Raw genomic sequence first — 13906 nt, 5'->3', positions numbered from 1 at the left:
AATATGAAAGAACAAAAATGAGGAATATGAAGAAAAAATGTGAAGAAAACAGAACTGAATTATACTCTATGTTCACTGTGGGAAGGACAAGTAACAAACTTAAATTGCAGAAACATATTTAAGTTAGATGTTAGATAAAATATTCTAAATAAATAGATATGCATCTCAAACTACTGCCTCAATTTATTTTTCTGACAATTGAATGTATTTAATTTGTAGTCAACCTTTATATATTGTGAAGTGTGTGAAGCACACTTAATTAAATAAATTATATTAATATTATTAATAATATATATTAATATCACCATATATTAATATATATTAATTATAATTAAATAAATTAATTATAAATTAAATAAAAAGAAAAAATATCAGGCATGAAAACAGTTCCTAGTTCATTCAAGACAGCTGCAAAAAATCCCATCAACTTTTTTAGGGTCAGGATTTTTTCCCATGAGGAGATGCAATGCTGATATGGCTTCATATGCAATTTCTTTCCTAGCTAGGTATGTATAAAAAGAGATGGAGTAATAAATATTTTACTGAGTGCATATCTCCACAGCAGAAACTATTGTTACTAGAGGTAGTAATTTTTTACCCGTGGTGCATCAAGAGGGATTCTGTCAGTGGAAGTAGTGGGATTAATTTTATCCTAAAATTATAACCACAGCTGTATTTTTGAACAGGTAAAAGGCAATTGCAATGCTGCTTAATAGATTTCCTGTTTATAGTGCTAACCTTTTTAGTTTCCTGATAAAGTTAAAAAAAAAATTATTGGAACATCAAGTGTTAAATTGACAATTTAATTTTAAATTTCATTTGATTTGACAATGACCATGTGCAGGTGGTGTGTTTTTTTTTCCTTTACAGTTCATCTTGCATAAAACCTAATCTTATTCAGTTCTCTTAACTCTCTGTCAAACAATATCTTGGGAAGAACATTGTTGAAAGCAGTAAGTGAGTGAATCAGCCATGATTCACAAACCCTGTGCTTGTCTAGCAAATACATGGCATTACAGAATAATTGCCTTCACTTTGAAGTTAAACCAAGACCAATATTTTACAGAGAGAGGCAAAAAAGCATTGTGGAAAAAACCTCCACTATTTTTCAGCATTTCTTGGACAAGACCTCAAACCACGCTCTGTGAGCCTTTAATGATTTAGCCACCAATTTCGTACACTTACTACCAGGCAATTTCAATCCTATCTGGATGAAAGTTTGTACCTGAGCAATCAGTTCAAAACTAATGAGATTGTTGTTACAAAAGGCTTTCAAGTATTTGTCTTACTAAATTTATAAGGAGAGAAAAAAATGCAGTCAATCTAGATGCAATTGCCAAGAATGGTACAGTGTACTGATATTGAAAAACCTTAGAGTGAGAGCATCTAAAAAATAATAACAAAGGGTACTTAGATATTAAGATTAGTTATTTAGGATAGAATAATTCACAGCTAAACATCTGATCAAGCACTGGAAAAAGTTAGCAACATGCTGAAACCTTGTGACTGCATAATGAACCTTGATTAGCAAAGCAATGGTTGCCATTTTATACTTATTTCATTGTATAAGTTTGAATTGAAATTGTATGGATCCACTCCACAATGTCGTGGTGAATGCTGAAACAGCAACCTCTTCTGAAGGGTGAGCTGCATGGTGATGGACTCCAAGATTCACTTGAGGGAAGGGATGCCATCCAGAGGGACTTTAACAGGCCTGAAAAATGGGCCAGTGCAAGGTTTAAAAAGTCCAAGGGCAAGATGACAAAATGCTTTCACACAACATCAGCAGAAACATGCAAATAACTAGAGTTTCTAATGTGACATTGAGCACCCTTATACTGGTATAGATTACAGAAAATTTCAAAACCTGCTGAAGAAAGTGTGGTCCTGGCAGACATGGGAACCACTCAGTATGAAATTCTGCAAGATATTTATAGCAATAATATTTTAAAAACAAAATAGGGATTGCAGATATATATATATATATCCTGTCTGATGGGGTTTTCCCCTTTCACCTCTTCTCTTGCTGGAACAAAGAATCACACAGCTGTCCACATGCTATATCGTACAGTCCATCCAAAATTTAATAAATTAATGACTACAATAATGACTCAGCCACCCCTCTCTATTACTAAATCTTCTCTTATTCAAGTGTACTGAAAATCAGAAAGTCTTGAGGATACAAACAAAACCAGAAAATATAAATTCATTGTCATTTGCATAACAAAGTACAATAGTTCAGGGAACAGTTTAATCGCTTTTCTGAGGCTTGTAATCACATAACACAATTTGATCAATCCAAGCTATAATTTCATTCCCTCTCTGATGCTTATAAAAACACATACCAGAATCACAACTGTAAAACCAAAAACTGGGCTGGTACCAGTAAGATTGAACATGGTAATATATTGGTTTCCCTGCTGCTCTTCAAACTACACCATTCCTGCAGAAACTTTGCAGTATTTTGTTTTGAAGAATGGAAGTCAAAGAATGTGACTTTTATTTTTGTAAGGAATTTTACGTTTCTGGGGCAGATTCATTTTGACCAAGCCAAAAGGATTCAAATTATGGTATTTTTAAAAGAGTTTTCCCCAAGGGCAGAAAAAATGGATTATTTTGACCCACTAACAAAAAGCCTTTCAGACACACGCTAAACATACTTATTCTCTGACGTAAATTAAAGCAGCTTCAAAGCCACTCTAAATTCCACTTTGACTGCAAAAGTCAGGGAAATTATGCCTGCCAGAGGCTGCTGCAATACAGTTAGTCTGAAAATGAAAAATAGAGCAGACAGCTAACCTGCTGCTTTTTTTTTCTGCACAGGGATTTAGTTTATCAGTAAGCAAAACCTTAGCTGCCTAATAAGAATAACTTTTATAATCTTGTTTTTAATATATTTATTATATGTAATTTAGTAGCTCTGTACATGCAAATTTGTTTTTGAAAACAGCTTACTGAAAGGCTGCATGATGAGTGTTTTCTTATACTGATCTGTAGAACCCAGGTTGTTTAAAAGATGCCAGATCAGTGAGAAAAGGAATCACTTCTCCTCAGTCTCAACTGCACAGATTTTTTTATAAAATCCTGGCTTAGCATTTGTGGCTAGGATTCAGTGGTCCATAGTTCATTTCAGATTCATGAAGAGAGACTGCAGTAAGTGAGAAGAAATGTTTCAAAAATATTCCTGGGTGGAAAAGCACCTGTTCAGCAATTGTCACATACATTTTGTTACACAGGTTTGGACTTCTTCTTCAGTGTTTCAAAACAATGCCAGAAGTAAAAATTTATCTTGATAATCGTTTGCAGAGGATTAGGTTATCTTTTGAGAAGACTGCAGTCTACACTTCCAGTTTATCCTGGAGTAAAGGGTATGTTGCACCTGCTACTACTGGGTATCACTGTCTATACGTATTTCCTGCTGGGAAATTAAATCCTTCAAAGTTGTCAAAGGACAGAAGTTATTGCCAATGTTTTGACAGTTTTCTGAATTTATAATCACTAGATGTCACATAGCCCTTGCTGCTTGTTTTCAAACTACAATCAGTGGCAAAACACAGACTACTATCCATACTTAACACAGATTTTTCACTAGAAAGGGAGGGGACAAGCCTAGTATTTGTCTTTGCCTTCAGAACAATGGCATAAGTTAAATTCAGTGGACTGCTGGTACACAGTATGAAATATGTGCTGTTGCAGTCTTACCACTCCCCAGGATCACATTTTCTCCTACACACTGTTTGACTTTTATTTCTCCACCTTCAGCTCCTGGTGGTTATTTCCTGGTATTTTTAATTTTTTTTTCAATAATAATGAAGAAATAACGCGGTAGCCTTGGAGAAGAATCCAGAGTGGCAATCAGAGAAAGCAAGATGCTTAACCACTACTTGCTCATTTTTATCTACATTGTCCTATGTGTTATGTGTGGCTTCCCATGATGCACAGTAACACGAAAAGCATTCACACAATTACCTTTAAAGGACTGTATACACATGAGTTATCTCTAAAATAATAAATTATGAAAGCTTTTATGAAGGTCACCTGATATGGCAGTAACACAGAATTTGACAGTACCAGCTGCCACCTTTTACTAAAGTAGAGTGGAACTGAAACTAATGAAATTTATAATTCTTGGATAAGCTCTCACCCAGCAGATGTATTTCTATGCACATCATGTTTTCACTACTAAATGGACTCACACCTGACCATATATCAACACAAACCTCTAAGGACTACCTTTGAGGGAAAGAACAGAAATCACAAAAGAGAATCTTCAAACGGCTTGTTTTAAAAAACTGCCTGCAAAAACAGGCAGCAATGGGAAATCCCATGTGCTGACATTTCATCTTTCATATGATAACCATTGTAAAGTAACCATGAAAGTATCAGGTCTGGTTTGGAAAAATTGGCCCAAGCTGGGAATAAGCAGAAACTAAAATAGAATTTAAGAATCTTCTTTAAGAATCTGAACTTGAAATATTAATTAAAATTTCAGAAATCAAAAGCTTTTAAAAACGTGTCATTGCTTTTAGGAATCAGCACTTGGAAAAATTTTCTCTGAATTGTTTTGAAATATATTTCTCATTTGATTTTATTTGTGGAAAAGAGTCGATTTTGTCTGAAATCGTCAAATAAAATAAAATTTTAAAAAACAAAAACAAAAAAAGCATTCATGGGCTCAGTGGAATCTTCTGTTTTTAAATGGATTATCTGACAATTCATACGGCAATAAAGACTACATCACAGGAGACCATTTTATGTTTAGTGATGTCTACTGCAGTCTTAACATTTTCAGGGAAAAAAATTTGAGATGTTATTCAGAATACTGTAATAATGTGATGTTAAGACAGAAATTTTAATCCACACAGCTCAGGGAACTTCCTAACCTAAGGCAGGTTCCCATAGTAACTACAATTACACTACCTTCACATATGCATTATTGCCTTTTCCTACAATGGAAATTTAGGAAAATTTTCCTACAATGTAACTGAAAAGACAGTCTGGCATTCTAAAACTCTACTGGAACACTGGTTTTGCTACATTTTTTACTCTCATCTACAGTATGCTACTATACTTTGAACTTTTGAAGTTATTTTTGTACTCAGTTACAGTTCATCTTGAAAATCAATAAGCCTGATTCTCACTAATTCCAGTACAAATAAAGACTGAAATAGTAAAACCATGGCAGTTCAAATCTCAGTGTAACACGTAACACAGAGTAACACATAAAGCTTGCTACATACAGCTTTTTGTGAGACTAAGCTGTTGCAGCCTGGTGATAAACAAAATACTTCTCTTTTAATACCTATTATTTCAAGAGTTACTGTTCTGGAAACGTTAAAGACAGAAGAAAAAAGTATATTTATATCTCTAGATGTCTTTTGGTAAAGAAAATTCTTAATAATGGAGTGAGCTGAACACAAGAGAAAATATTTTACTTTAAACCCTTAAATAAATGCAAAACACTCTGTGTATTACAGATTACTACAGAAACCTTCACTAAATCCCCTTTGGTCATTTTTTCAAATTTATTCTGAAATAACACACTTTCTTCTGATTTCAAAAATGAGTGGAATAAGTCTGCACACAATTCTACTGTGTCTCCTTTAAATTTAGTAAGACAATGTAATCCTGAACTAGTAGTTTGGCTAAGAAAATATGTTAGGATAGACTAAACATCAAAAAAAATGTTTTTAAGCAATTTAAGCATATCTATTATAGTAAAGTTTATATTCTGCCTTACTAAAAAAAAATAAAACCCACACTGAAACATATTAGGGGTAGGAGCTTTGAAGATACATAAAGGTAAGCAGCTCCCACTGAAACAAGCATGTATTAGAAATCTGAACATCTTTGATAAATTCGGTTTACTGACTGTAAGCAAGGTCATTGGTGCTCATATACTACCAAAAGTCAGTATAAGAAGAATACTTGATACAACAAAACAGAAGTTTTTTTCTTATTATGCAGACACTTATCTGAAAAAAGCTCAAGTATTTTGGACAGCAGCAAGCTAGGAGAACTTTGACTAGTATACCTGGAAACTGAAAACTGGCTAAGAGAAACTGAAAGGCTGGGCATTCCTAGAGTAAATGGAGCAAATTGTTTCCACATTCATGTCAGAGATGCAGAGGCTATCCTCCAAATCCAAAGACGATATTTACAATGAAAACTATGTTATGAACCATGTTTCCGATGACACAATTAAACTCTAAACAGGTCATGATGATGACTATGGTACAAAAAACTTTATTATTGCATGGAAGTCACATTTTACCCAAAAAGAGAAACATCAAATTCAAGTTGACTTATGTACTTCAGATCCCCTAACTGTAAATGAAAAAAAAAAATTACTGAATTACCTTGCTAGGGTACTGTGCATGTGAGCTCACCAGTGTCTACAGCTTTCAGAGGGGCTGGCTCAGAGCACTCTTCTGCAGACTGCTCTGTATGCCAGCACAACTCTCACATGTAATGCAGTGCAGTTCTGACAACCTTGCCTTTCTGTATCAAGCACTCAGATAACATCCTCAGGGTATCAGTCTTTGCTCTGCAGAGGTCTTTTCTAAACCTCAGCTCACCTCCATCATGATAAAACACTCCCTAAACAAAGCAGGTAGGGTACAGTTTCAGGTGGATTTTGCATTTAATTTTGTTTTGGTTTAGTTTTAGTTGATTGTTGGGTTGATTTCTTTGATTGTTTGGTTGGTTTTTTTATTAGTATGAAAAAAAATATTTGAGATCTAATCAGTTGTCTGTCATTTTAAGGAATATAATGGAAAAATATCAGGCTATCACTAAGCTATATGACATAGTCTACTGTCTTGTACTTTCCAAGATATTTGCTGATTACAGAAATATCCACTCTCCCTTTCTCAGTTCTTCTCTTTGTGCATATGCCAAATGCTGGCACGCAGACCTGCCCAAAGGGAATAATATATCATCTCTGGAAAGCTGTTAACATAAGGCTGAGCATGTACCATGCCATTATTATGACAGCCTGCTCTAAAACAGAGGAGACAAGCAAAGGGGGGGAAGGGGGGGAGTGCACAGCTCTTGTTTCTACTACATATGTCTACTGTTCATTCCTAAATATTAAACTATGATCCAGAATGCAGACAAATTATAAGGTACAGAGTACTTGAACAATTTACTTTGCCTATTATCACTGACAACTAGCAACAATTTTCTGCACAGGCTTCTGAACTATTAACTTCAGTAAAAATACACATCACAGTAACATTCTGCATGACACAAGACTCTCTCTGCTCTTCCCCTCCACTGTACTGTGGGATCATTTGAATACATCTTGCAGAAAAATTCTGTATTGTAAGGAGAAATAACCTACAGCAAGTATCCATTCATTTTATGCTGCTTAAAGTGGCCAGTCTAGGTCAAACACAATCGGGAAACTTTGCCATCTCATTTAGATACACTCTTTCTCTCTTATTCCTCTGGTTCATTATATTCTCACTTCACAGAATTAGACTGGAAAGATTCTAAAACACATGACTTTCCTAAATATTTTAAATAAAATATTAATGAATTATTGTTTCTACTTTTCCCCCAGTGTGCCAACTGCAGTCTTGGAATACTTAATCACTCTTTTCACTCTCCTGTTACTCAGTGATTCAGTGAAACCAACAATGACAAAAGTACAATGTTTCTTTCCTGTCAATACTCACATTTTTCTTCTATCTTTTGGTATTGATAGCTTTTTAAACTGGGTTGATACATACATTTAGTATGAGATTGATCTCTCATTTCTCTACCATTTGCCAAAAAACAAAATTTGATTAAAACTCTTATAAAACATCTCAAAGCAAGGAGAGCCTTGTCAAAAGAGTAGAGCAAGTCAAAGGTAGGGCAGCCAAATGCCCTTTGTGCTCTCCTTAAGACACCTGTCTGTAGTGAGAGAGATTGCCAGGTTCTATTACTTAGTAATTAACTTCCCCTGACTTGACAGGTAAACAAAGTGAACTGAAAAATCTTGTAACAGATCAGTATTTTTTGCAGCAGAAATGTCATGGAGAATGCCCACAATACAAAATCCTATAGGAAGGCATTGGTACCAATGTGCTGATAGACTCATGCCCCCTAACATGAAACCATAAACTTGATTAGCTCATGCTAAATTTCAGTTTTTCGTTTGGTTTGAGCCATTCCTAAGTGAAATATTGTATGCAAGTAAAACCAAGTACTTCTTATCCTTATTTTGACCTTGTGATTACCTTGAACTTCTCAGAAGACAATTTGTGCTCTAACAGAAAATTATCTGAAAGACTACTGAAGGATTCTCTACCATCCTGAGTAGAAAAAACAGGCAATTTTGTAACTTTGATATTAGCTAAATTGAAAAACAAAAAGCAAAAAAAAAAAAGTAAAAAAAGAGAAAACACAGTTTTGCACTCGAAAAGAACGGCAATGTTTTGTAAAAAAAACAATATTTAAAAATTGGACAAATTAGGCATACATTTGTTTCTTCTTCCCTTGGAGATTATAAATACCCTGAGGCATTTGCACAGTTTGCTGCCAAGCAATGAAGTGCAAATAAGAGCCAACTGAACTTAGGAATTTTTTTACCCAGGAAGGCACAGCTGGAAAAAAGTGCAGCATTTTAATAACTAGCCAGCTACACTAGATAAGGAACAAACTGGTATATGACCTAGCATTATAACAAGGAGACTTCCTTTAGGGCATTATAGAGAAACAGTAATTATCTTTCTTGAAGATCAAGAAATTTACTTCACCATATCTGAGGGTGTTAGAAGCTATTAACAGCCCAAGATATCACTCCTGGTCTCTTTTTTCCCAAACTTACAAGCAGCACAAACTTCAGGTTTTTATGTCAAAGTTCAGATACTATTTTGGTGCATCCACTAGACTCTATTTTCCCCAGAAGCTAAGCTTCAAAAAACAAAAATTGTTTCATGGTTAGTTATTATGTAAAAATTAAAATTAACATTATCAAGTATGTATTGCTTTGACACCTTCTAAATTATCACTTGGGAATTCTTAAGTTCAAATAAATCCTTACTAATAGGCAACAAGTAATTTACCCAAATAGAAATAGCAATGAATTGCAACAGCTCTGGTTTTTGCTACTTTGTGGTACATACAAAGGACAGAAAAAATTTATTTCTTCATATAAAAATCCAATACAATGTGCTTAATCTAAAACCTGCTACAGCAAATAGAAAGCTTCCTGGAGCCGTCACTGGCTTTCTAATCAGACTCTGTTGTGCAGAACAACAACTTGAATTCCTCTCATAAGCAGCTCAGTAAGTTTTTATGTTCAGTGAGTCCAACTGAAATTGGTTCTACAACATGTTGTACTTTTGACTGAAGTGACAAATTTTCTTGATATGCAATGAGAAAAAAAAAAAAATCAGAACTAAAGGCACAGACCTGAAAAGCATAGGAGAGAGGACTGTAGAAGTTACTAGAGAAAAAACATTCTGAAGAAAATAATTGTTTCTTATCCATACATAACAACATTCTTTCTACTGATTTATCTGAATAACAGTGACTTACCATTTTGGGACAAATCAGAAAATGACCATCAGTTTTATTTGGGGTCTATCCTTTATTCTTCAAATTTCTAGCCACTGGATTTCTGTACAATTTCCTATTTTTTCAGGGTTATAGAAGAGAAATAGACCTAATAATACACTGCAGTGCATTAGGACAACGTCACTGCTATGAAAATTTGGATAGCATCGAAATCAGTGTTTTCTCAGCTGTTCCATCTCCCCAGCTGTCAGAGTGTTCTCCAGTTCCAAGGAAACCCCACAAAAATTAGCTGAAAATCACAATAGAAAGAGCAGCAAAAATTACTGTTTCCAAGCTTGGAAACTCCCATCTAGTCACATCTTTGTTGAACTAACAAGTGCCAGTCCATTCTGCTTTCTTCTAATACACAGTTACAGTGTTCCTTAATATTACTGTTGTTGCATCTTCAAAAGGAACACAGTTACCAACACTGGTTTTTATGTGAAGATCCAGTCCTAAGTGTCTGACAAACGGTAGAGACACATGAGGCATCTCTGAGCAAAATTGCCTATTTTGCCAGCACTGCAGTTGTCTATCTGGGGGCTAAAACTTAAGCAATTTTGTGTTTATAGAAAAGAAGCCAAAGAAATTACATGACTGCCGTATTTGGGAAGAAGTTGACAAGTGCATAATAACAAATTATTGCATAATTGACAAATGCATAAAATCTTGTATTACATAGTAGAAGCTGTAGTTAATAGTTACCTGTTAAACCACAGTCTCTACAGTTTCATTTATACAGCACATGGACAACAAGGCCTTATGACATTTACAGTTAAACAAATTACAGCATTTTTTCAAGAAATATGCCTCTGATTTATATGTTTCATGACACAATAAAATCATAATTTTCTCCATGTTTTTCATAGCCAGTTTTTAAAAATACGTCTTACAAAAAACAATGCAACCTTTTACTGCTGGTAAATCAGTTTCATACTTAAAACTAAGTCATATTTTTATAAAAAAGCCAATCAAAGACCAACATCTAACCTGAAGTCTACATCAAAAAGCTTCCTGCACAGCCTGGAATTCTCACCAACTATGTTCTTTTTGTGACTATTTTCTCTGAGTAAATTGAAAAAAGGCACAGGAGCAACTTCAACAATGAATTGTAAATAAACAAATGCAGTATGCTTTTAAAAGTTTATTTTCAATGTGCTATTAAACAATTTGTACTAAAATTCCGCTTTCATGAAGTGACCTCTGATTCCATAAATGTTACTAATATCAGATATGCTATTAGAAATGTAAAAACACTGAATCCTCATCTTGCTGCAGATTAAGAATTGTTTATTAAATAATAAATATACCTATGAAATAATTAAAAATACAAATAAACTAACCTGTTCATGGTAATGTGTAAGCTAAAAAGTGGAAAAATGCCTTAAATACATTGTATTGACCATAAAACATCCCCATCTTTAGATATAAGCCTATATTTCATGACCAGAAAAAAATAATAACTTCAACATCAAATGTTAAAGCCAAATATAGCCTCCTGTCCTAAAAAAAAAAAATCTGCGACAAAGTGTTTCTAGTAAAGAAAACAGGAAAAAAAAATCAAAAGGCATCAAACTAAGTTTAACAAGACCTCTATTCCAGAATTTCTAGAATTTAACATATTCAGAGATTCATTCTGCAGATGTGTAAATACCATTTTTCACCTCATTAGGACCAATTAAACTATGCTTTCATACTGACAAAAGCACTGAGCCAACTTCAAAGAAAAACAACTGTGTGAAAGACTTTTTTCTTTTAAGTTTGTGTAATTGAGAAGTCCTTAAATGCAAGAAAAATTCTACATAGAAATACTATTTATGGTGACTGTTTCTCCAGCTACATAACAGCTGGATTGAAAGGCATATATGGAAAATAAAAGTAAAACACAACAACAAATAAAACACAACAACATTTCAAGTTTGACCAAGATCTTGCAGCAACCTGTGCATTAAGAGAATGTTACAATTTGTCTGCATTTTGAAGCAGCAGCAAGTGGATGTAGTCAACATGTTGCTTTAACTCTTTAAATATAGGTAATCTTTCTAATAACATATATCCCTATTTGAAAACCTTGGTCACAAGCTCAAAAAAAACAGGGACAATGTCAAACTAGCTTAATAAACTTCTAAGTCAGAAGTACAGCTTTGGCCTTATATCATGGCTTTCAATAATAAAGCTCATAAGCAGACATTTAAATTTTCCAGAAAATACTGGCAAGTTTTAATTTCGTTTTGCTTTGACTTAGAGTTTTTAAAACAGATTTCAATACAAATTGGCTTTTACTTCATATTGGCATATTCAATTAGCATATTACTTCAAAAGCATTGAAAAAATATTGAACTTCCTATATAGGTTGTATAGGACAAATATGCATAAGGTGAAATGGGTGCTATATTAATTTTTAAAATGTTAGAAAAAAAATAATCAAAAAGGATGTCACAGTTTAGGTGCAGCTGGTACCAACCAAGCCTCTGGCTCACTCATCCCCTGCCCCCACTGTGGAAAAGGGAGGAGAAAATCCACCTAAAGTCTCCTTAATACAGACAAGGACAGGAAGGTTTGCATTTCCCAATTGCAGTTAACAGGCAAAAACCAGACAGGTTCAACTTTGGGAAAGAAAGGACAACCTAACGTAATTTACCAAGAGAAAGAGAAAGCGTGGTGAGATCTTAGTGCCTTCCTCCCCACACACTTCTTCCCAGACCCACGTTGCTTCACTGCTGCCTCCCCCTCAGGGCAAAGGAGAATAGGGGCTTAGGGTCAGTTCACCACACGGTGTTTCTGCCGCTCCTTCCTCCTCAGGGAGAGGACTCCTCACATTCTTCCCCTGCTCCAATGCGGGGTCTCTCTCACAGAAGAGAGTCCTTCGGGAACCCCTCCGACATGAATCCCTCCCACAGATGCAGTCGCTCAGGAACTGCTCCAGCCTGGGCTGCACACAGAGTCATGGCTGCTGCAGGAATAGTCACCTCTTCTGGTCCTTCACAGGATCCACATCTGCACACTTGTGACATTCCCAAGTAACAGCTCCATGCCTGCCCACTATGATTCCTCCAGGGGCTACCACCACTCTGCTTCTTCAGTGCTCCTTCCTCACTAATGGTGTTTTTACTTTGGCATTATTCTCACCTCCTCCTCTCCACTGCAGATAGATTGGTTTTGTTTTGGGTTGGTGTTGTTTTGCAGTTTCATTTTCCTTTTCTTGAATATGCTACTCGCAGACGTGCATCCAGATTCCCATAGCCGCTCAGCCTTGGGAGGGACCTGGAATTAGACAAGAGGTAGCTTCCAGCAGCTTCCTCTGCTTCCTAAACACCTCTGCACTAACCCAAGAAAGAGGTCAAGATGGAAAAATATTTAAATATTTCAACGTTATCAAAATTTTTAAAGTTTGCAACATCTACCTGTGACTGTAACTAGTAACTAGTAACTGTAACTGTAACTAGTTCTAATTTAATAAAAGTATAATATCTGAAGATTCTGCTTAAGCCAATCCAGCACAGAAAGCAAACTTTGGCATTAAACATCTTTGAGAACTACATGGTGGCTTCTGTCAGACACTGTGTAAGGAAGTGTGGTCCCAATATACATGCTGTGGACCCAGTGACAGTTGGAGAATATCAGTATTCCAGAAGAATCATAAAAAAGGAATATTTGGAACCGAATTCCAGGAATATATGCAAGCCAAATCAATTGCTGTATTAAAATATAGCCATTGACAAGGCTCTCTACAAATAGTTCAGAGAAGTAGTACATAGAAGTCATACTCAAAGTCAGAGATTATTAAAATGTTCCCTGCAAGCAACCTGCAAGCAAGTACTCATTTCATAAAATTTCTACTGACACTGACTTTCTAAAAAAAATTACTGTCACATATTAAATTACTATTTAGAGAATCAAAATAATTTGGAATCAATATTTATTGGAAACCAGTAAGACATCGACATAGGAGTGCTTGTGATCATTAAAAGAATTCCTGTGTAACAGCCAAACAAAGCTCAAAAAAATATCTGCTAGGGCAACATGACGTAGCTGCAATTTTGTGAAAGACATCAGTAGTATTTAATAGCAAGAAAGAAGAAAATCTCACTTTTTTACTGTATTCTGAAGCTGAGTCAAGATACCTGCACAACTGAAAAAAATTGTTCATATGCAAGTCAAAGAATAAAAATTAAAATAACTGTCAAATGACAGTGAAATGAAGAACACAGGGAAGATAGGAGAAGGATGCAGAAGAAAATAGAAGTGAACATTGTAGAATGCTACAACTAAATGACAAAAGCCTCAAACAAGCCACTGCAAAGAAAAATGAAAGTTCTCCAGTGTGATGAAGAATCATTAAAAGACAAAATTTTAC

The sequence above is a fragment of the Calypte anna genome, chromosome 8 (genome assembly GCF_003957555.1).
Source record: "Calypte anna isolate BGI_N300 chromosome 8, bCalAnn1_v1.p, whole genome shotgun sequence".
Classification (NCBI taxonomy): domain Eukaryota; kingdom Metazoa; phylum Chordata; class Aves; order Apodiformes; family Trochilidae; genus Calypte; species Calypte anna.
Note: the sequence above shows the minus strand (reverse complement) of the source record.